This window comes from Sus scrofa, chromosome 9 (genome assembly GCF_000003025.6).
Source record: "Sus scrofa isolate TJ Tabasco breed Duroc chromosome 9, Sscrofa11.1, whole genome shotgun sequence".
NCBI lineage: Eukaryota > Metazoa > Chordata > Mammalia > Artiodactyla > Suidae > Sus > Sus scrofa.
The window spans coordinates 84,283,437-84,308,069 of record NC_010451.4 but is presented as its reverse complement, the minus strand read 5'-3'; the positions used below and the strand labels follow the sequence as shown (position 1 = coordinate 84,308,069).

Sequence of the window (24,633 nt, the reverse complement as noted above, 5' to 3'; positions counted from 1 at the left end):
AAAACAATGAATTTTTAGCTAAATCTATATAACACTAAATACCTTTAACTTCATTGAAACAGTTCTGGCTTTTCATGTGAACTTTTCAACAGCATCCTGTATCATTTTCCTGGTGCTTTAAAAAAAAAAAATATTCTCATATAGTCTACTCATGATCACCAGGTGAGTCATAGTAAGTAATCTCCCAAAGAACTCATTCTTGGGATGAAAATTCTGAGTGTTTCATCATTGTTTGTTCTAGCTGCTTATGTTTTTGTTGCCAGCAAGATAAACAGATTCTGGCTACTTGATGCACAGTAATATCATTCAGCAAATATAAAGTGGTTCATAGACAACAGAAACCACGATAGAACTAGGCTTAGAAAGGTTAAGAGATAGGTTGACTTGAAAATCTAGATAGAAGCACTTGAAGATAATACTGGAATTTATTAACTGCAATAGCTTCATGTGGCCTGGGAAACTCAAATTTCTAGAGAAAGAATGTGATTGGCTTAACTTAGCTTCCTTGGCCTTAGGGACAGGGTGTCTTTATTTACATTCCAACAAAATTATATCCAAAGGAAAAAGAGTTTGTTACCAGAAGACAGGGAAGACACTAAATAGGAATAAACAGAAACTAAAACAAGTCCACAAATCAAAACTCAAATGTGTTCTGAACATAGCCCAAAGATCTTAGCCTGATAGTCAGCCTCTTCTTTTTCCTGGCTTTTAGATACTGCTTTAGTGTCATACAACATTCCAGCATATTGTTGTGTAAATAAGGTCAGAAAATAAGTAATGAAGATGGTCTGTTAATTTACTAACCCTCATTTTAATTTTAACATCTTTGATCTCTATCTTAGCTAAAGGAAGCATGGTGTTACTGCAAGTTGGTTTCTCTGGATCATGGTACCAAGATGCTAATCCTGGAGCCTAAGGTACCATGAAGGCCTCAGGTGATCATACACATCTTTCTCAGATGATTTAGACTTGGGAAAGACAGTTATGTTTTCTGAAGGGAAACAAAATATTTACTAACTTTCTGAATTAATTAATTTTATTTATATGTGGGTAATTAATAGATCATTAAACTTCAGTGACCATCTGCCAGGCATTGAGCCAAATGTTGGAGCTATAACGGTAAAAACAAACAAACAAACAAACAAACAAAAAAACGATAACAGAAGAATCCTTTTAGAATCCTGCCTCTCATAGAGCTAACAAGTTAATAAGACTGACAAATATCAAGCAAATAAACAACAAATATACTGTATAATTAATAATTGTCCTAAGCCTTTGAAAGGAAAATATACTTATTCTTTAATACCAGACTATAATGTTTATATAATATAAAATCAGCCGCTTAAAGTATTTTCAGCATTTGGACAGATCCTGACACAAACATTTATTAATGCTCTGACAATTTTGACAATGTTTTTAATTCCGATTTTTTTTCAAAGAGATAAAGCTTCACAGGCAAATAAGATATTTTGTTTCCCTCACCGAGCTTACAGTGTAATGAAGGAGAACCACACAAAAAAACTATAATCCTGTAGCATGTTTCACTATATGTATGCATTGTAAAGTTAATTTAGTTATTAAAAGGCGTAAATTAATGGCTCTATTAATTATTCCTTACCTTGTTATGAAGTATATCTGATATAAACTATATCTGAATTTATGATATAATGAGGATACTAAATTGTCAAAATTCTACTCCAAGTAATTTAAAATTAATATAAATTACTGACACTTCAAATATTAGTTACATTTTTTTTTTTTCCCTTTTTAATGCTGTTACTACAGCATATGAAAGTTCCCAGTCTAGGGGTTGAATCAGAATTGCAACTCCTGGCCTACGCCACTGTCATAGCATTCCCAGATGTGAGCCATGTCTTCCACCTATGCTGCAGCTAGTGGCAACTCCGGATCTTTAACCCACTAGTGAGGCCAGGGATCGAACCCACATCCTCATGGATACTAATTGGGTTCTTAACTCCCTGAGCCACAACAGGAACTTATTGTTTACATCCTGAACTGATCACACATGGATTCATCAATTATCTGTTACATTGCCTTACTCATTTGAATTTCATAGATTAAATGATATTTACTTTTTAGAAGTAGAGAATCAGTGTTGCAGAGCTGTTAAGTGTATGACATCTGGAGTCAAATTATAAAGATCCAGTGCCTTGCCATTCATCACTGACTTTGGTCTTTGGATAAACTACTTAAGCTCTTAATACTTTGTTTCTTTATCTGAAACTTGGAAGTAACAGCAGCATCTGCCACTTAAGATAGTTCTGATTGTTAAATGAGGTGCCATTGCATATTATATACCTCTTAGATTAGTAACTAACCTAAAATATTTTTTCTTATTAAAAGTGAATATATTTTGGTGGGCAAAAAAGGAAACAAAAAGTTAACATGAAGGCATATGCTCTACCAGGCTTTTTTTTTTTTTTTTTTTGTCTTTTGTCTTTTTGTTGTTGTTATTGTTTTTGTTGTTGTTGTTGTTGTTGTTGCTGCTATTTCTTGGGCCGCTCCTGCGGCATATGGAGGTTCCCAGGCTAGGGGTCGAATCGGAGCTGCAGCCACTGGCCTACGCCAGAGCCACAGCAACGCGGGATCCGAGCCACGTCTGCAACCTACACCACAGCTCACGGCAACGCCGGATCCTTAACCCACCGAGCAAGGGCAGGGACGGAACCCGCAACCTCATGGTTCCTAGTCGGATTCGTTAACCACTGCGCCACGACAGGAACTCCTCTACCAGGCTTTTTAAAAATAAACTTTAGAATAAATCTTTCTAAGAAAAAGATTTGCTTAATCTAGCTGTTACTTTTCCTGCTTTTAAATTAATATCATGTCTTTTGTTTGTATAAAGTATCATAATGTCACAGCTTAACAGGATTTTCATAATGGATGAAAAAGTTTCCATAATAGTTGGATGACGATTCCTGTAGATGTAAAAGTGCTTATGTGCCAGTGTGTCATGAAACTATTTAACCTAAAAAACCATTTTTAGATAAATCATCCAGGGCAAAGATGGTACCTGAATTCAGGTCATGCCAACTGAGGAAAAGTGACTGACTTTTTAAAATATAGTTCGTCTTTGTCTGTTTTAATCATGCAATTTATTTTTAATTTGTAAGCTGACATATAATGAAGCCCATTTGTAAATTTAATTTTTTGTACTGGCCAAGAAATCTTAGTTTTAAACATTGGCCTGGATATATTTGTGACTGTTTAATAAGTCTACAGTGAGAAATATTCTTCTTTCTGTGTCTTCTCATAATATTCTAAGAACTACAAATATTAATATAGTTAAGAATGACGAGGCTAAAAAAGAGCATATAAGAGGGAGTTCCCCAGTGGTCTGGCAGCTAAAGACTCAGCATTGTCACTGCTGTGGCTTGAATTTGATCCCTGACCTTGGAACTTCTGCATTCTGCAGGTGTGCCCCCCCCCAAAAAAAAGTCTATGAATAGTTGGCAGAAAGGAACATTGCACCAAACAATCATGCTTTTAGGAGCTCTATCTTTATGCTGAGATTTTTGAGAATCTGACATTTAAAAATATGGTTATAATCTGAAAACAAGAAATTATTAAACTATAGGGTGAGATGAATTGTCTTTATTCATTGGCTATTTGGGGACTGTGCAGGTCACATACATGATCAAACTTTTCCTCCTTCAACTCTTTGCGTGGGATTCAGGGGAATCATAGAAAAGGAAGCCATCCCAAAGTAATAAGAGTTCTGTTTGTTTTGTTTGTTTGTTTGTTTTTAATAATTGAGGCTTAGAATGAATTTCTATATTTTGTGAACATGCTTTATTATTATTTATTTTTATCTCTCAGCTAGTAGACTGAGAGGGTTAATTGAAAAATATACATCCTCAGTTTCTCAAACGAACTTTAAGGACAAATACCACACAGATGGTTGATTTCAAAGTAGTAAAGATAATGAACCTTGTTATCAAAATTTTTACTATAACATTTGTCTTTTCAATGACGGGCTTTGTTAAATTCACCCAAATGAATCTGTCCGTATATACATTTTTAATGCATAGTGAAGGTGGGTATAATTACTGTTACAGATTTTAGTACAAGCCCTTCCTTTCAGGTCACCTGCCATTCTAAAAGTTATAGTGATCTCAAGTTTCAATTTAATAAAAATATGCTTTAAAGTTAAATGCATAAAGGATATGATAGAAAGCTATTCAAGATCTGACCCTACCAGAAAGTACCTGCATGTCATCTTAAGGCAGTCTTCCCTAAACTGTAAACAATAGAAACCACATCTAACCACTTAAATAGCTTAAAGCTAAAGTATCTGTTTGAAACTGATCGCATTGTTTTAAATAGTTCACTGTTAAATGAAGACTTACATATTCTCTTTCAAAAATGGCATTTAAAAGGATTATTTGTTATGACTCCAGATCAGTGTAATTGAAAAATCTGAGTGCCTTCTGCTTGTAGGCTCTGTACAAATATAAATATAATTTGGCCTGTAAGTGCAGTGAAAAGACAAATAAATGGCCTCTAGAGTGTTAAAGAGAATGATGGAATGCCATTCTAGGGTTAGAGAAGGCATAGAACAATTAATTAAATCTACCTATCTGGTTTCTTAAGGAAAAAAAGAAAAAGTCATGACAGAATATGTATCCTTTGCCTTCTTTTAAGCCATCGGTCTAAATAATAAAGTGAGATCATACAATGCATAATATGGTCATTTTCAGGAATTGCTCCTGAAATTCACTATACGGGTGACCACTGCTAAATCAATTACAATGTAATCCACAGCCATCCTGGAGACAGCCAAATGAATGGTTAGGTTATATTAGGGTCTGCCAACTTCTCACCTAAAACTTCAATCTCAATACCATAGTTTCTTTGTCGAAAGCTTTCTATTTTGTGCTTTAAATCACATTTTGCTGCATTTTCTATGGTTCCTTAAGTATGTGTGTAGCTTAGGACTTCAGAATTGTGGATGCTTAAAAAAGTTTTGACTGACTCGGAGTTCCTGTCCTGGCGCAGTGGTTAACGAATCCGACTAGGAACCATGAGGTTGCAGGTTCGATCCCTGGCCTTGCTCAGTGGGTTAAGAATCTGGAGTTGCCGTGAGCTGTGGTGTAGGTTGCAGATGCAGCTTGGATTCCATGTTGCTGTGGCTCTGGCGTAGGCCAGTGACTACGGCTCCGATTAGACCCCTAGCCTGGGAACCTCCATATGTGCGGGAGCGACCCTAGAAAAGACAAAAAAAAAAAAAAAAAAAGTTATGACTGAATGGTTTCTTCAGTAATTCATGTTATCACTGTTCCATCAGACCCCGTTACAACATTACTTAGATTCTTTGAAGTAGAGGAAGAATTCTCCCTAATTTTAAGTGTCTCTTAGATCAGCAATATGCTTGGTGCCCCTAAGAGAATCATGCAGATTCCTTTTTTTTTTTTTTTGTCTTTTTAGGGCTGCACCTGCAGCATATGGAGGTTCCCAAACTAGGGGTCAAATCAAAGCTGTAGTCGCTGGCCGATGCCACAGCCACAGCAACACCAGATCTGAGCCCTGAGACACGACGGTAACTCCAGAGAATCATGAAGATTCTACCATCATTATTTATTTTTTAAAAATTCCTGTTATGGCTCAGCGGTAACGAATCTGGCTAGTATCCATGAGGACATGGATTCGATCCCTGGCCTTACTCAGTGGGTTAAGGACCCATTGCTGTGAGCTGTGGTGTAGGTCACAGATGCAATGGCTTGGATCTGGCATTGCTATGGCTGTGGCTAGGGCTGCAACTGCTGCTCTAATTCAACCTTAGCCTAGGAACTTCTGTATGCCACAAGTGCAGCCATAAAAAGACCAAATAAATAAATAAATAAATAAAATTTTTTAAAAAGCTGAAAAGTCATTTATTTAAACATTAACCTCAGAAATTATGAGTCCAATGAAAAGAAGAGTCTTTGTGTATGTGTGTGGATGTGAGTGTGTGTGTGTGTGTATGCACACACAGGTAGGAATATGCATAGGCATGTGTAGAACTCTGCCAGGCAGCATATTATGTGCTTTACATGTACCAAGTTTTTTGATTTGCTAAACTATTCCACAGGGTAGTTGCTACTGTTATCCTTATTTCAAGAGGAACCAAAATAGCAGCATAGGAGGTTCTTGAACTTCTTTCCTCTCATGAATGCATAGAATGTATAGCTCTATATTACAGAGCTGAGAGAAATACAGAAACTAGCTGAGAGACTACTCTGCATCAGGTGGATGAGAAAATACCAACATCAAAATGGGTAGAAAAGGCTGAGATGTACTTTCCCCATAAACCCTGCATCTGGCACAGAACAGCACAATTGGAGGATAACCCCTAACTCCCACCTTCTCCCTGATGAGTGAATGGTTTGAAACACACATCTAGTGCTTGAACTTTTAAGGCTTTCACTCAAGGGATGGGCTCCCAAAACACATAGCTTTGAAAGTCAAAGGAGCTTATGTCCATAAGACCAGTAAAACTGTAGAAAACAAAGAAGCAGTTCTTAACAGGCAGTGGGGCACTAGCCATGACTATCACCCCAGGTCTCAACATGGACAGATCAGGCAAAAATGCCCATCTCTCCATCTTTTCTTGTAAGGGATATTATTATATATTTCATACGCTGCTCCCTGAGCTCTGGCTTCTAATTTTCAGGCATCTAGGGAGTAGCTATGATCGTCTGTTCTGCTAGGGGAACCAGTGAACACTTCCACTGCTTTCTCCCTCCAGTGCACTCCAACTATCAAACCAGCTCACCAGCATCTTTCTTGAAGTATCTTGTACACACCCTGGTGTCTCATCTTTTATGATAGCCACCTGAGGGATGTGACCCTCAGATCACCTGGCTCTGGTAGCCAGTGGGGCTTGTATTCACCACTCCAACAGGACTGTAGCAAACAGAGGAGTAGCTTTTAGTTTTTTAAAAAATTAAATTTCACCCTTTTTGTATAATCAACATGTAAAATTGAAAGATATTTAAAGTGTATGTTGTGGTGATTAGATACATGCATGTATGAAAAGATTCCCACCTAGTTAATTAACACTAGTTAACTATCACCTTAGTTTTTATTCATTCATTCATTCAACTTAGTGAAAACATTTAAGTTTTAGCCTCTTAACAGATTTTGTTTTTATAGTACAGTGTCATCAACTGTAGTCATCATGTCTTATTAGATTCTCTGACCTTATTCATCTTGTAGCTGAATGTTTGTACTCTTTTACCAACGTATTTCCTTTAGCCAGCCCCATCCCTGACAATCACTTTTCAATTTTCTGTATGAGTTTGATTTTTTTTTTAAGATTCCACATATAGATAATACTGTGCAGTATTTGCCTTCTTTTGTCTTACTTATTTCACTTAGCATAATGCCATCGACTTGCATCCATTGTTGTAAATGGCATTATTGTCTTCTTTCTCATCGCTGAGTAAGATTCTACTGAGTGTGTGTGTTGGGGGGGTGGTATGTGTGTGTGATAGATATAAACACATTGCATCTTCGTCCATTCATTCACTGATGGACACTTAGATTGTTTACATTTCTTGGCTATTGTGAGTAATAGTGCTATAAACATGGGGGTGCAGATGTCTCTTTAAGATCCCCTTCTCATTGCTTTTGAAATGTTTGCAGTAGTGGGAATTCTGGATCATATGATAGTACTTTTTGTTAATTTTTTGAGGACCCTACATACTGATCTCAATACTAGCTATATCAATTTATATTCCCACCCATAATGCACAGGGATCTCCTTTTCTTCATATCCTCACCAATGCTTAGCTTTTTCCTTTTGATGATAGACATCCTAAGAGGTGTGAAGTAGGACCTCACTGTAGTTTTAATATTTGCACGTACCTAATGCCTGAAAATGTTGACAACCTTTTCATGTACCTGTTGGCCATTTGTTTTGTCTTCTTTAGAAAAATGTCTGTCCACATAATTTCTCATTTTGTAATTGGGTTATTACTTTTTTGGTATTGACTTATGTAAGTCTTAAGTCTTTTTTTTGGACAGTAACCCCTTTTGGATAGGTGGTTTGCAAATATTCCCTCCCATTATATAGGTTTCTTTTTCATTTTGTTGATTTCTTTTGCTGTGCAGAGGTTTATAATCTCCCTTATTTAATTTTTTTTTTGCTTTTTTAGGGCCGTACCCGCAGCATATGGATGTTCCCCGGCTAGGGATCTAATCAGAGCTACAGCTTCTGGCCTGTGCTATAGTCACAGCAACACCAAAGCTGAGCCACTTCTGTGACCTACACCATAGCTCATGGGATGCTGGATCCTTAACCCACTGAGCGAGGCAAGGATCAAACCCGCAACCTCGTGGTTCCTAGTGGGATTTGTTTCTGCTCTACCACAACGGGAAATCCTACTTTTGTTTTTATTGTTTTTGCTTCTAGTGTCAAATTATAAAAATCATTACCAAGATCATTGTCAAAGAGCTTACCCCTTATGTTTCCTTCTAGAAGTTTTAATGGTTTCAGTTCTTACATTCAAATCTTTAATCCATTTGGTGTTGATCTTTATGCATGGTGTAAGATGGGAGTACAGTTCCATTCCTTTGCATGTGGTTGTCCAGTTTCCCCAACACCATTTAATGAAGAGAGTATCCTTTCCCCATTGTATGATCTTAGCTCTTGTAAATTAATTGACTGTATATGCATAGGTTTATTTCTAGGCTCTCTGATATGTTCCAATGATCTATGTGTTTGTTTTTATGACAACACCTTATTATTTTGATTGATATAGTTTCATAATATAGTTTGAAATTGGCAAGTCTAATGTCAGCTTTGTTCTTCTTTCCAAGATCACTTAGGCTATTTGGAGAGTTTTGTGTTTTCCTATGAATTTTATAACTGTTTATTCTATGTCTGTGAAAAAAATGCCATTGGAATTTTTTTTTAAATGTTATGGAGGTGTAGTTGATATACAATGTTATATTAGCTTTGCAAAGTGAATCAGTTATGCATGTATCCCTGCTTTTTTCTCATATAGGTTATTACAGAACATTGAGTAGACCTCCCTGTGTTGTACATTAGGTCCTTGTTAGTCATGTATTCTATATATAGTAGTGTGTGTTTATCAATCCCATCCTCCCAGTTTATCCCTCTTTCCCTTGGTTTCCCATTTGGTAACCATATGTTTGATTTCAAAATCTATAAGTTTTTCTGTTTTATAAATGACTTCTTTTGTATCATTTGCATTAGATTCCATGTATAAGTGATATCACATGATGTATGTTTTTCTCTGCCTGACTTACTTCACTTGATATAATAGCTGCAAATAGCATTATTTTGTTCTTTTTTATGGCTGAATAATATCCCATTGTATAAATGTATCACATCTTTATCCATTCTTCTATTGATGAACATTTCAGTTGCTTTCATGTCTTGACTATTGTAACTAGTGCTGCAATGAAGAGGCATGTATCTTTTTAAGTCATGTTTTCCTCCAGATAGATGCCCAGGCGTGGGATTGCTGGGTCATATGGTATTTCTATATATATATATATATTTTTAAGGCAACTCCATATTTTGGTAGGGATTTTATTTAATATGTAGATTGCTTTGGGTGGTATAGTCCTTTTAACAATATCAATTCTTCGACTCCATGAGCATAGAATATCTTCCAGAGAATCAATTTTTAAATGGGAGCAGGAGCACCCCCCCCACACTGCCATGGTTATACACCCATACTTAGTTTAGAAGAAGCAGGAAAAAAATGCCCGTCTCCTGATTTTTCCCTAGGAGAGGCTCACCCACATACCTTCCCAGCTGCTACCTGAGGATCTGGCTTCTAATCATCCTGCATCTAGATGCTGTTTACAGTCATCCCCCTTGCACTTACACATCTTGGCATACCCTCAAATACTAGGAGCCAGTAAGAAAAAATACTACAGCTTGGATAAGCACAAAGGATTGATCCAGAGACAACCTGGAGCTTGGATCAAAGTGATTTAACAGACTTCATCTCCTACAAGAGAATAGTCTGTCAAGACTAAGAGAGGTGGCTCTCTTATATGATGTTTATACGCCAACTTGGAGAGTCACGGAAAATGAACAAAATAGGAGGATATGTTTCAAACAAGAGAACAAGATAAATCTTGAGAAACTGGTCTTAGTGAAACAGAGATAAGTGATTTACCCAATAGAGAGTTCATGCAGACAAGCCAAAGAAAGCAGAGTTAGCTATATTTATATCAAACAAAGTTGACTTCAAGCCAAAGAGGGCAACAAGAGAAAAAGAAGGCTATTATTTAGTGATGAAGGGGTCAATTCATCAAGATTATGAAACTATTATAAATATTTATGCACCTAATGTCAGAGTAACTAAATATATAAAGCAAATATTAACAAATCTGAAGGAAGATACAGACAGTAATACAATAATAATAGAGGACTTCAGTGCCTCACTTTCAATAATGGTTTGGTTATCTAGAGAGAAAATTAATAAGGAAACAGAGGACTTAAACTATATGGTAGATAGAACAGGCATACACAGAACATTCATTCCAACAATAGCAGAATACACCTCTTTTACAGTGCCTGTGGCATATTTTCCAGGATAAATCATATGTTAGGTCACAAAACAAGTCTTAATTTAGGAAGATTGAAATGACATTGAGAGTCTTTTCCAACTACAATGATATAAAACTAGAAATCAATTATAAGAAGAAAATGTGAATAATTCACAGATATGTAGAATTAAGAAGCATGTGCCTTAACAACTGATGGATCCAAAAGAAATCAGAAGAAAAATTTAAAAAATCAAGACAAATGAAAATGGAAACAACATACAAAATTGGAGATATGGCAGAAACAGTTGTAAGAGGGAAGTTGGTAGTGATAAATGCCTACGTTAAGAAAAAAGAAAGATCTAAAATAAACAACTTAACTTTATATCTCAAGGAACTAGAAAAAGAAGAACAAACTAAGCCTATTAGTAGAAGGAAGGAAAGAAAGATCAGAGCAGAGTTAAGTGAAATAGGGACTGAAAAGATAATAGAGATCAGTTAAACCAAGAGCTGGCTTTTGGAAAGATAATCAGAATTTACAAAGCTGAAAAGATGTTCAGCAATCACTAATCCTCAGGGAAATGCAAATCAAAACCACAGTGAGTTGTCACCTCATACCTGTTAGGATGTCTGTTATCAGAACACAGGAGATAAATGCTGGCAAAGATGTGAAAAAAGAGGAACCTTGTACATTGTGGGTAGGGATATAATTTGGTATAGCCATTGTAGAAAACAGTATGGAGATTCCTCAAAAAATTAAAGATAGATCTATAATATATGATTCATTCTTTTCATTTCTATGTCCATATATCCAAAGGAAAGGAAATCATTATCTGGAAGAGGTATCTCTACTCTCATGTTCATGACAGCATAACTCACAATAGCCAAGGTATAAAAAGAACCTAAGTGCTTGTGTACCAATGACCAGATAAAGAAAGTGTTTATAGATATATACACACAAAACAAGGTATACCTCCCCCCTAGCATGTGAGCCTTTTCTGACCATTGCAAAGCATCTGCTTTTCCTTGGCCCTCAGCCCTAGTTGCACTTCCAATCCTAGACTTGTCCTGTATCCCTTGGTGGGTATCCTCCAGGAACCAGGGGATGCCTCTCATTCCAGTCAACAGCACTAACTGGAATCCCTACAAGAGTTAGCAGTGAGAGAGTATGTTAATAGTAACATACATATACACATACACATAGTATATTATTCAGCCTTAAAAAGAAGGTAATTCTGGGACTTGCAACAACATAGATGATCCTGGAGGGCTTTATGCTAAGTGAAAAAAACCAGACAGAGAAAAATAAATACTGTATAGTTTTATCTACATATGGAATTAAAAAAAAGTAGTTGAATTCCTAACAGTAGAATGATTGTTACCATGGGCTGGGGGTGGGGGAACTAGGGAGAGACTGGTAAAAAAGGTACATACTTTCAGTTTTAAGATGAATAAATTATAAGAATAAATGTATAACATCAGAGTCAGTAAAACTGTACTGTATAATTGAAATTTGCTGAGACAGTAGAACTTAAGTGTTCTCACAAAAAATGAAAAAAATCAAATATGTGAAATGATGGGTATATTAATTAAATTGGTAGTAGGAATCCTTTCATAATGTATATGTACCTCAAATCACCATATTGTACATTTTAAATATATTCCAGTTTTGTTAATTATACCTCAATGAGGCTGAAAAAAATAATTCTCATTGTATAGATGAGAAAACTAAGGTATACAAAAAAATTTTCCAAATACCATGCAACTAGTCATTGGCATGGCCTGAGAATCAAAAGTGAGAGTTTTTGTGTCAGAGCTCACACATCTAAAACTGTGTTATTCCTAGCCAGAGTGTCCAGTGGAGAGACTGGTAAACAGCTTTCCCAGAAATAAGCCATGGTAAACTATGATGGTAGCTCCTATCCCATAAAATATGAAAATTGGACTAGATGAGATCAAAGGGCCTATCAATATCTGTCATGTTATTATGTTTATTTTTTGGTCTTTTTACTGTTTCACTGGCAGCATATGGAATTTCCCAGGCTAGGGGTCAAATCAGAGCTGCAGCTGCCAGCCTTCACCACAGCCACAGCAACGCCAGGTCTGAGCCACGTCTGAAACCTACACCACAGCTCATGACAACTTTGGATCCTTAACCCACTGAGCAAGGCCAGGGTTCTAACCCGCATCCTAATGGATACTAGTCAGGTTTGTTACTGCTGAGCCATTACAATGGGAACTCCTATGTTATGGTTCCTCTTCTTTTTTTTTTCTCCATTTGCCACAGGGCAGCCAAAAAAGACATGACTTGGATCTGGCATTCCTGTGGCTGTGGCGTAGGCCAGTGGCTACAACTCCAATTCAACCCCTAGCCGGGGAACCTCCATATGCATCAAGCGCAGCCCTAAAAAGAACAACAACAACAAAAAACCTAATTTCCATTTACAAAAGGTTGCCTTGTCTGATTCAAGACTCTTATTTTACAAACACACACAGATATAAATGTGTAACTTCCTATTTTCTTTAAGATCTGGTCCAATACTCACTAGACTAGTTGCAGATTGGGGAACAAAAAGTGGGGGGAAAAACCATCTTTCTCGCAGAGATTAAATAGGTCTTAATTTTACTCATTTGTAAAATGCTCAGGAAATGAGATTTTAGGGAACCTTATTGATTGAATTTGTATAATAGAAAAATCATTTTGGAGAAGTCCTGGGGACAGATATTTATTATGTAGTTTTGTGAAGTCTGTGAGTGATACGCCTAAGAGGATGCTTTGAGACCGTAAGAAGTGAGTCACTGCCCTAAAGTGCCTCAGTTACTTACCAGCAGCGTAAAGGCTGGGAGAATTTAAACATCTTTATTCCCAGTTCATTTATTTTCCCAGTGGCCTGCATGCAGAGGTAAATTCATTTACTCATTCACTCATTTATTTAAAAAAAAAACAAAACTCTTTACTATGCACATGCCATATTCTAAGCACTTTGATGGATGCCAAAGACACATAAGTGAACTAAACAAACAAGGCTTCTGCCATGGTAGAGTTTACCATCCTTTGGCTTTTCTTCAGTGAGCAAGTATTATTAAATTACAGAATTTGGTTAGAAATATACATGTCCATGATAAAAGAGATTTAGTAGAAAATTAAGAAATTCTTTCTATATTTCCACAAATTATAGATTTTGTTGATTAATGAGAATTTATAGAGCAAGTTCATTTTTCTACCATTATTTTTTCTTGAGACTGATTAATTATGCAATGATCTTTATGAAGTTTCCCAACATTTAGTGCTGGGGCAGAGAGGCATCTTAGAGAAATGGGCATGCAGTTATAAAGCAATGATTTATATGTTTTCCTACAAAATGAAAAATCCTGAGTTAAAAGAGTCAGAGATTAAGGGTCAGCCATCAGTCACCAACTGAAGATTTTCTTCTTCCGTTACGAAACTTTGGGAATTGTGGGTATTTTGCTAAGAAATCTGTTTCTTCTTTAAATCTCAGTAATATTGAAAACAGTTTTTAAAAAGCCAACCAAATCAGTATTAAATGCTAATTACCAAGTATTTCAGTACTTTCTGGTTCTTCCTTCTCTACCTAGACTGGATATTTAGTTTCTTGCTTATCAGCAAGAAAAATAATGAATTTTCTCTCTCGGGAATGTTTAAATTATAACTGCTCTTCCTCAATATATTAGAGTTTTAAAATAAGGGTAAAAGTAAAGTTATCCCCCCAATACTAAACTATGGAATATCACATTCTGGTAATTTTAGTAACAAATAAGTTTGAAGGGCAGCATAACTTTCAGATCACATCACCTCTGGGTAAATTAGTCTCTGTATCAAAAGTATCTCTAAGAGGTGTACACTACTTTTGCCTACTTTCTTACACTGCATTGTATAGAGGTATGAAAATGTGAAGTTACTCTTCAGATTTTCAATAGTAATTGTGCGTTGTATAAAGTTATTTAATAGACAAAATTAAGAGGCAGAAATATGTGGCTATTTGGCATTATTTTTCTTTAGGATTTTGACATTAAACATTCTGAATACTGTGGGTTTAACGTATTGCATGATTTTTACAAAAAATTAGCCTATGTATTTTCTGTTACAGTTGTAGTTAGGTTGGTTTTGGTAAATTGATATTTATTAGATAATTAGGAAATGCTTTGCACATTAACCAGCCTCCGTTTAGCTAACAGCAGTGATTTTCTAATATAAACAGATCAAGAAAAGTTGTATTATTTAATCCTTTTGGGTTCTTTTCCTCCTTCTGGGTTCTCTGTTATATTTTCAGGGGCTTTCTTCTTTCTGCATTAACATCTGTCCAATTTAATCCTGATTATACAACCAACCCTTAACAACTGGGAAATGTGTGGCAAATATGAAAATTGCTCAGAACAAGGAAGAAATAATTAAAGGTGTTCATTACTAACAACATTAAAAGGAATGAAGTTTATTCTTAGCTCAGAAGATTGAATGAGGAAAGTGGATTAATAGTACTGTTCATTTAAGTGTAGTGTTTTTTTATGTTTGGGAAGTGTTATTCATGGTTTCCCCATCTATTGCAGAACAAGAACATGAAGACAAACTATGACAAGAGAAAATTTAGTCACTAAGAAATATTCTAGTCTTTAGGGGTTTTGAGAACTTCTTTAATTTCTGAGTTCTGATGAATATCATCTTATGTGAGAATAATCTGGAGGTAAAATGGGGCAGAGAATGAGCAACCAATAAGGAGAAAGAGAGAGTTTATAGGCAGCAGTAACCAGTATGTTTCACTAGAATCTGGAGCTGGCAGGCATATTAACACGTCAAAATCACAATGGCTATAACACAGGAAGGCTGAAAGCCACCAAGGCACGTATATATCAAGATACCCTTCTTTTAAGCTGGTAAACACACTCTTTGTAACTATCTGGTTTTGTACACATTATATAAAATAAGCATGATTATTTACTGGCTTACATTTTTATTACCCCAATGCCTTTTTTTTATATCATGGCTCAAAATTTTCATTTTTATCTGTGTCCTGATTGGTTACATATACATACAACTCTTTTCACATTCACCTCCTCTCCCATCCTTTCCTTCTTCATCCCATAATCACCTGTCCTGGAGTTAGTAAGTTTGCATGTAGAAGTAGTGTGTGCAGCTGCCGCAATTGAGCAAAGTGAGTTAGGCAGGTGGTTGATGAACAGTGACCCATCAAGGACTATACTTAGTAGATAGCAGACAGGAGAAGACAGGTATCAGGTTTCCTGTTGGAGGGGAAATATATCTTGAATGGTAGTGATTGTTGCAGATGGAGCTCAATGTTTCAACAACAGCCACTCATTCCTGCATGGTCTCCTCCCTTGTCTTATTACTGGTCCAGCAGTTAAATAGCTGTAAAGCACTGTCTCTCTGTCTCATTTTCCCTGAGTTCCAACAGCAATAGTAGCAACAGCAGCTGTGGAAGCGGCAGCCAGAGATAGGCAGGGCTGTTGCTTGCAGCCGCCGCGCAGATTGCCTCCTCCTCGCTGCACACACACACACACACACACAGCACACAGATTTCCAATATCAGTGCGTCTTGATATATATCAAGGACTCAGATGAGAGAAGAGCATTAGTCATGGACAACAGGTATTTCATCTCTGACAAATTCCTCCTGATGCTTATTGGTATGGATGATAAAATAATCATTCGTGATACCTAGTTTGAGTGGGAGACTGGGGGTGGCTGCGGGAGAGGAGGGAGAAGTGGGAGGAGTGAGAGGTAGGGAAGGGGGCTGCCAAAGATGACTTTCAGGCTCCGGAAACCTACATCTTTCAGCCTCCGCTGTTTTTGACTTGCAAATTGTCAGGAAGCAGTGGACTGCAGGCAGCCCAGTGTTGTTGCCTGGAAGTCAATTTTCATCTCTCAGACACTAGTTAGCATGGGCTGTGCGTTCTGGAAGGGGGTGGAAGTAGACAGGAGGAGATGCTGTGAGCAGAGTTCTTGAAGCTCTACTCCTCTGGGGAAGCCGAGCTGTGAGGAAGCCTTCTGACTGTGCGGAGCGTGTGAATTGGAAGGGATCCTGAGAGCTGGCAAGTCCCAGTTCCTCTCCGGAAAAGCAGTTGCTCTAGCTCCAGAGATGTGCCCAGCCTTCGCCTGCATCACGCTGCAGTAAGTTAAACTCCGCACGGTCGGTCGGCAATTTGAGTGGCTTCTGGGGATGTTGTGCGGGGGAAGGGAAGCCGACGAGATGACGAGGAAAGTTAGAAAAGCATAGCTTTGAATTTGGCAGGAGCTATTAAATCGGTTTTTCTCCTTGACTCCTATCCTAGTTATGCTATAGTCGGGTGGGGTTCCTCTCAGTTATTTGCAGACGGAAACTGCTTGTTGGTTAGGTATGCAGGAGGCGCCCTGTTCACAGTGATTTTCGGCAGCAAAACGGGTAACTGTGCTCTAGATTTAATTACAAGAGTGGGCTCTGAAAGTTACTGATGGATAGCACCTTGCATTTTCAACAAAAAATTTGTAACGAGGCTGGCTTAGATTTTTCAAATACCCAGTTAATTTTAAGTTTCATTCCAGACTTATTCCTAACCTATAAAATAAAGCAGTGAACAAAACAAAAGTCTTTGATTTACTTTATTAAAATAAAACATGAAGTAGGTCTTTAGATAATTGCTAGGCAACAGTCTAGGTGACACTGATGATATGATGAACATTTGAAAATACTCTGTAGTGAGTGGACCATGCAGGATTCCCCTAGTTTCTTACTACTGCAATAATCTCCTCCACTTGTTAAGCAGTGCCTTCTTGTGATTTCAAAGTGGTGGTTTTTACATAGATGACTTTGTGCTTAGAACCAAGAAGCATTTGTGTTCACTGGCAAAAAATGGAGGCTTAAAAAAACTTTTAAAAAACAACTTGTACTGGTTTCTCAAATTGCAGATAACCAACTTTTCAAAGGAGGTAAAAACAGGTCAGCAAGGGCCAGCCCATTGTAAAGCAAATGACCAAATTGATTGTGAATGCAGGCAGAATACTAAAGTCTTTTTAAGAAGGGAAACCAGAAATAATTAATCTAAAAATGTTGGGGTATTTCCAACCAGGTCCTCTTTTACACTGACTAGATTTTTATAATGGATAAGAAAAAAGGGAATCCCTCAAGCAGAAAGGATATGTCACACAAAAATACTCAACTTAGCAACAGGACTGTAGAAGAAATGACTATATTACTATGCTTTCCCCAGGAGATATTAATGGAAAAACAGAGGTTGTCTAAAAGGGAAGCCAAGATTTTAAGCTGAACACTTTCACATGTTGCTATTAATTCTATAGGATAGAAGGGTATCAAAACTTGTGAAATAACCATTGTGAGATACAAAATAATTCTGAAATTCTCCATCATTAGAAGAGAGGAAATTAAAGCTTAGTCTCCAATTATCTTAGTTTTAAATCATGTTATTCTTCCTTTAATCCACCTAATCTTGCTTATTTTATTAAAAGTTAAACATATTCTGAGTATAATTTGAATTACTTTGCCTACCTATCTTGGAGATCTTCAGATATAATATTTGTGTTGTTATTGAGATACTCAACTTGTTAGAGGTAACCTATTCCACACCCATAACTTCTTGGTGCAAAAAACTCTGCATTTGACTTTGTAAGTCACTGAGCCATATTTAATCCACGGAATGTTTGTTGTGATAGTGTGTATATAAGTGGTTAAAAATTTTAGACAGTGCAAAGGAAGAATAAAAGGAAACATCTATACAGAAACTAAAACTATGTTTGAAGTAAGTTTGCAAGCAGTTCCCTTATACTCTAGAATAAATCATTACTTGAAACTGAAGAATTTAGTTTAAGAAAAGAAAAATCAAGCTGAGAGCCTGATTACAATTGATGAGAATTTAGATTGAATAGGAATCTGGCAGAATTTCTTGAAAGATAGAAATTTAGGTAGATGGCATTGAGGTTGGGGAATACCTTTGCTTCCTATTTTGGTTGTCCTACTGGTCAGCAAGCCACGTCTTATAGCTGAGGAGAAGATTTTCTGATCTACTTTTGAAACAAAACAGTTACTTTAAGGTTTAAGCCATTGGTAAGGTTTGCTGGAACAGTGTCTGAACCAGCCAAGTGTCCTATGACTCATGGTTTTCCTCACACACTTGAAAGAAGGAAGAGTTGTGGCTGGACAAACCAGACAGAGATCAGCTGGTCCCTCAATCTAATTCTGCCTGCTAATAATGACTGTGATGTTGATCTATAGGCTTGAAGTGACATTTTAAACATATCCTTTCCTGGGCGCTTCTCTTCCTGGCTGGCTTCAGGAACAGAACTGTACTTATGTATTCATGATACGCTTGCATTAGTCTCTTAAGAGTAACACCCTTAGCTTAGGAGCACCTGCCAGGAAGAAGCTCCAGACAAGAGGATGAAGAAGCCTCTCCTACTGCCTCTCTCACATTTCTGGCATTTTCTTTTTCTTGGAAAATACCAACACAAAATCTGACCTCAGGTCAGAACCTCGTGTACTTGTTCACTCTTAGTTATTGACTGTGGAGTGGCAGCTCTTGAGGTTATCTGCATGTACGATTTTCTCACCACATATTGCATGAGTTGTTCCTAGTTACTGTGAGTGCACTAATGGCAGGCCCTAGGTTAGGCACTTTGTTTTGTAATTGAAGTAGATTACAATATAATACTAGTTTCAGGTGTACAACATAGTTGTTTAGTATTTTTATGATTACATTCCATTTGAAGTTATAAAATATTGGCTATATTCCCTAAGTGTCCATTACATCCTTATATTTTATTTATTTTATACCTAGTAGTTTGTACCTTTTAATCCCCTCTGGCATCATACTAGGTTAAGTACTTTGAATATGTCTTCTCATTTATGGGATAAAAGCTACTGGAGGGAGATCGCATTCTCTCCCATGTATAAGCAGTTCAGTCCCAGAGGAAAGATGTAGCTTGCCTAAAGCAACATATTTAGTAAATGGTGGGCTAGACTTAGCCCCCAAGTGTGACTAGCTCTCACTCTAGTCACCTTGCCACTCTATCTTATTTAAATGGTACTCTACAACAAATCAAGTGGAATGAGTTTATTGTTTTGCAGATGGAGTATAGGTTGAGAGTGCTTGAGAGAGAATTGTCTGGAGAAAACTCCCAGCTCTAATGATACCCCAAAATGGGTCTACCTAAGTGAGACTTATATTGACCCCAAACCCCAGCTTAAAGTACCAGTTTCAGTGTTCTCTTCTGGCTTCATGAACCAAGGAAATGAAGCTGAGAACATCTTTGCCAGGAAGAAAGATGATGGAGTTAATGTGGGAGGAAAATAAGGGGCTCACATGGCAGGAGGCTGGCATAACTTGCCCAGATTCTGTGCTGTGAGGGACTCTATAAAACACAATCTTCGGCTATATTTGGGATGGAGATCTTTAAAGACACAGATAAAGCAGAGACTCAAAATAGCTCCTTAAATAGTTGTAAGGTCTGATTATGAAAATCAGACTAGTCTTGTCTTCAAGATAATTTCCTGCATGTGTGTGCATAAGCGTGTGTGTGTGTGTGTGTGTGTGTGTGTGTGTGTGTGCGTGTGTGTCTGTCTATGTCTGTGTGTATATGTTTAAGAGTAAAAGTGATGATTCAAAGGAAAGTGGGGAGACATGCCAGATGATGACTGAAGAGGTAAAATCGTGCTTGGAAATATCACTAGTTCTTGCATAATCACTTTCTGAAAATTTGCCAGGAAATGAAAGGCCATCTTTAACTGGTGAGGTTGAAAACAAAATGGTTCATTTAGGTAAAACTTGAAGTGTTAAGGAGAATAACCTGATGACTGTCATTTGTCTTCTTGTCATGGAAGACAAATACTAACAAGGAATAAAATGAAAGTGATATGGGCATAAAGCCAAACAATATTTTAAGATTGGTCTTTCTTAGCATGCTAAATTTAAAAGCTGAAATTCTTTTTAAAGAATAATCTGAGTCAACAATTTGAAATGGAGAAATTTCCCTTTAACAGGGAGTCTGTATTGCATTGTAAGTTTGAAACACAATGTCCTTGACTCAGTTATTTTTTATTGGCAATATGCCAGTTACTACAGATCAAGCACAAAAGCTGTCATCTTTAAAATCTGAGTATAAATGTCCATGCTCTGTGAGGAAATTTGATGCTTCTGAGCTCCTGTCATATAACTATATGGTGATGGAGCTTTGCAAATACTCTCACGTTGTCAGCCCTGATTCTTTCTCTTGTCTCTCTCCTGTCATTTGTGACTCTGAAGCTTGAGGTTAGGAATAGAGTTAGTTTCAAGGGTTGATTTTTTTTTTTTTTTTTTTTTTTTTTTTGCTTTTTAGGGCCACACCCATGGCATATGGAAGTTCCTACTCTAAGGGTAGAACCAGAACTACAGCTGCCAGCCTATACCACGGCCACAGCAATGCAGGATCCAAGCTGTGTATGTGACCTATACCACAGCTCATGGCAATGCCAGATCCCGAACCCACTGAGGGAGGCCAAGGATTGAACCTGCATCCTCATGGATACTAGTCATATTAGTTTCCATTGTGCCACAACGTGAACTACGAAGAGTTGATTTTTAGTGTGGCGCTTTGGCTCTCTTCCTTCATGGTTTAAAAATAATGACAATGACTTTTATTGTGTGCTTACTACATGCCAATTGCTTGCATAAGCGTCTCACACATATAATCTTGAAAATATCCTTATGAGTTAATCTTATTATCATCTTCATTTCCATTGTGTAAGACAGAAAACTAAGGCACAAGAGGGTTAAATGAGTTAGACATTAGAATAGAGCTGGGCTATGAACCAAATAGTCAGGTTTTAGAAGCCATGCTCTTAACCAAAGGCTCCAAGTCTACTCTTAACTATCCCTGTCTTGTTATACCCTCTATGGTACATGCTATTTGTCACCTCCTTTTTCTCTGCTGATGCCTATCCTTGCCTATAACTTCTTTTTGGACACCCAGATCCCTTTGCCTTCAGTCTGTTGGTGTTTTACTTGATGATGTGTCTGTGTCCTCTAAGTTTCTGCTCTAATGTCGTGACCTTCTGGGATGCTCTTTGGATTCTACCACTGGCCCAACTGTCCTTCTCCAGGGTTCCGCTGAAATGTGTGCTTTATTTAATATTGAATGTGAATATTTAATATTGAAGTAATCTTTATCCATCTTGAGGAAGGAAACCAAGCCTTTTTTATTTCTGGGATTTTAGTGCCTAGCATACTCTCTAATACATTATTGGAGCTCAGTAAACACTTCTTTTATAAACCGAATTCAAAGCTCTAATTTCAATTCTCCAAGTAGTAGGTATTTTCACTTTCACAGTTTTTACCCTGAAAAAGAGTAGAGAACATTGTGTCAAATATTAGTTACAAAGGCTGAGCCACATAGCATATTCTAATATGTTGAACTCATAACTAGTATAAAGGTACTTAAATACATTTAGCATCCTCTCTGGAATTGCATATTTAGAATATAAGAGATAATGTTGTAGTATATGGCACATGGCATATTTATTATCCTATCATAATATTGAAAATTTTAGTGATACCTAATTTCTGATACTAATTTATCTTTAAAGGGGAAAACAAATATTAAATAAAAGGTACATCAAAGATGTTTTGATTTGTGGGACAATAAAGTTGTAAAATGATTCTTTTTTATGAGTTGTTTCTTAAACTCTTGTTTCTTTTGAGGAAAAATCCTGAGAAAATTTTGATTTAGTCATAGCTTAAAAATTTTGAGTCGTATCTGCGAGCTGACATTAGTAACTTGACTACAAGTAGAAAAAAAATGAAGAAATGTGTAATGATGGAAAAATCAATTCCCATTCCCCCACTCCACATAAGCATTTTCGGTATATATGATAATTTGGGTTTTACTTATTGATGAATTTGTGCTTTTTTCTTAGTATTTACATATTGTAACAGTGTGAACTGGATGGACATCACGTAAAGTTTCCAAAATACAATATTTTAATTAATAGTATCATCTTAGGTCAAATAATTCCATTTTATTCTCTTTCTAATCCACATGAATCAGTTATGAAATATGAAATTATAACAAGGGAAAGGACAGATGGGATGAGAAGTGTGGTAGCTATTTAAAATCTCTTTGAAATTCCATCAACAGAGCAGTCTCAGGATGAGGTTACCCCAGCGAGGTAGCTAGGTCTTCCTTTGTAATAATTTATCTTACTTTAAATAATTTCAGCTTATATCTTGTTTTGATGATTCATGATGAGGATGTGGAGAAATCGACTCCATGTATACTTTCTCAATATGCAAAGATGCTCATTTGAATTTCATCATTCCCTTGCTAGATAGACATTAAGATGTAGGCGTTAAAACTTATTTTTTTTTGTATTCAAGTTGTCTGGCCTTAAATCTTTACTACTTGGATGACCTTGAACAAGTAACTTAAATTTTATGCTTTAGATTTCTCTTTGTAAAGCTGGGATAAATGAAAATGATATCCACCTCATAGAATTACATGATTTAATCACATGAAAGGCTTAGAACTACAGGCACATAATAAGTCCTCAAAAATATTAGCTATTTGTTATTTCCTCTTTATCTGGGAGGTTGTCTCTGGTAAAGAATAAAGCATCAGTGACAAAGAAAATGTTCTAAATAAAATATAAATCTAAAAGTATTTTAGATAAAATCTATTAAAACATAAAATCTATTAAACGTTATGATAAATACCCTCTATTTAGGGTATTGTTTACTTATTATTTTGCCCAAAAAAGGTTTTATTGAGTTACAAAAAAAGAAAAATAACCCATGTAAATAACTCCAAGAGAACGGCTGGCACGAGTCAACCCTCAGAAATTTTAATTCCCCTCCTCTTAACTAAAATCATAGGCATTTTTTTAGAGTTCCCATTGTGGGGCAGGGGAAGCGAATCAGACATATAACCATGAGAATGCAGTGGGTCGGGGATCTGGTGTTTTCATGAGCTGTGGTGTAGTTCACAGATGCAGATCAGATCCTTTGTTGCTGTGGCTGTGGTGTAGGCTGGTAGCTGTTGCTCCAATTTGACCCCTAGCCTGGGAACCTTCATCTGCCACAGGTGTGGCCCTAAAAGGCAAAAAAAAATAAAAATAAATAAATAAAACCTAGGACTTCTTCACTTTCCTTCCTCTTAAAACATGGTCACAGCCGTCATTCACTTAATGTCTAAATGTCAAAATGATCGTACTGACCACTCTGCCTTCTGCGCCCAAACTGAGAAAATACGACCTCTTATGTGAGGAAACCTATTACTACCTAGATCAGCTCCTTTTGAATTATATGAAGTGGAAAGGAGGAAGAATCAGCAGGGCTGTGGAAAAGCATTACAGGATCCTTGACCTGAAAACAGTCTTCAGGCACAAAAGATGAGTTTGTGGTTTATTCAGCAACTTGTTTTGCTGAGACAGAGAATGTAAGGAAATGTTCTTCCTGGGCTTTTGACCAAGAAATCCCTTTGCTGGTTCCTTGATTTAAAGAAATAAGAGCTGGGAGTTCTCACTTGCCTGCCTTTCCTAGTGTGTGTTTTAGAAATTGTAAGCAACACTCAGCTATTTCTGGGAAATTTAAGGTTCAGTAGGCATAGTTATTAAGATCATCACCTTAAGAAACAGAACTGTTGATAACATTGACGCTGGATTGTTTCACCCCTTACTCGTGGATGGGCTACTGTCATTGTCAGGCACTATGCCAGCCAGACTCAGGGAAGACAGAGTCCTTAAGAGTCCTTAATTTCAGTAATACTGAAATTACTTCAGTGATAAAGAAACACAGAGGCAAACATACTGAACAAGGAAGCAAGGACATGATTTATTGTTGTTGCAATAAGTGCTATGAAGGAGACAAAAAGCTGCAATAGAGAACAGAGATCCTATTTATTGGAAGACAAACTGATTTTAAGGCTCACGTGAGGTACTCCTCCTGTCCTGTTATGCTGGTTTTTTTCCCATTATAGAACAGGTGTCTGGTGTTAACAGTGAGTAGAAGGGGATTATATGCCTGAAGTAATCTTTAAAACCAAGACAGATGAATTCATGGTGAATCAGAATTTCAGAATTATTGAAGAAAACATTTTCATTCACTCAA

The 24,633-nt window shown here is 36.8% G+C and overlaps 1 protein-coding gene across 22 annotated transcripts in view; it reads left to right on the top strand.

The window, feature by feature from the left end:
- Nucleotides 1-24,633, top strand: part of DGKB (diacylglycerol kinase beta) — a 786,786-nt gene that overhangs the window by 50,643 nt on the left and 711,510 nt on the right. For 5 of the 22 annotated variants that reach the window (XM_021102453.1, XM_021102437.1, XM_021102451.1 and 2 more), the window contains exon 1: nt 16,268-16,675. The exons of 2 other annotated variants lie outside the window; for them this stretch is intronic. The gene's annotated coding sequence lies outside the window, so the exon portion shown is untranslated. Of the gene's footprint in view, nt 1-842; nt 936-15,857; nt 16,192-16,263; nt 16,676-24,633 lie in introns of those variants that run through there. 15 more of the 22 variants (XM_021102444.1, XM_021102448.1, XM_021102441.1 and 12 more) reach the window with 10 other exon arrangements.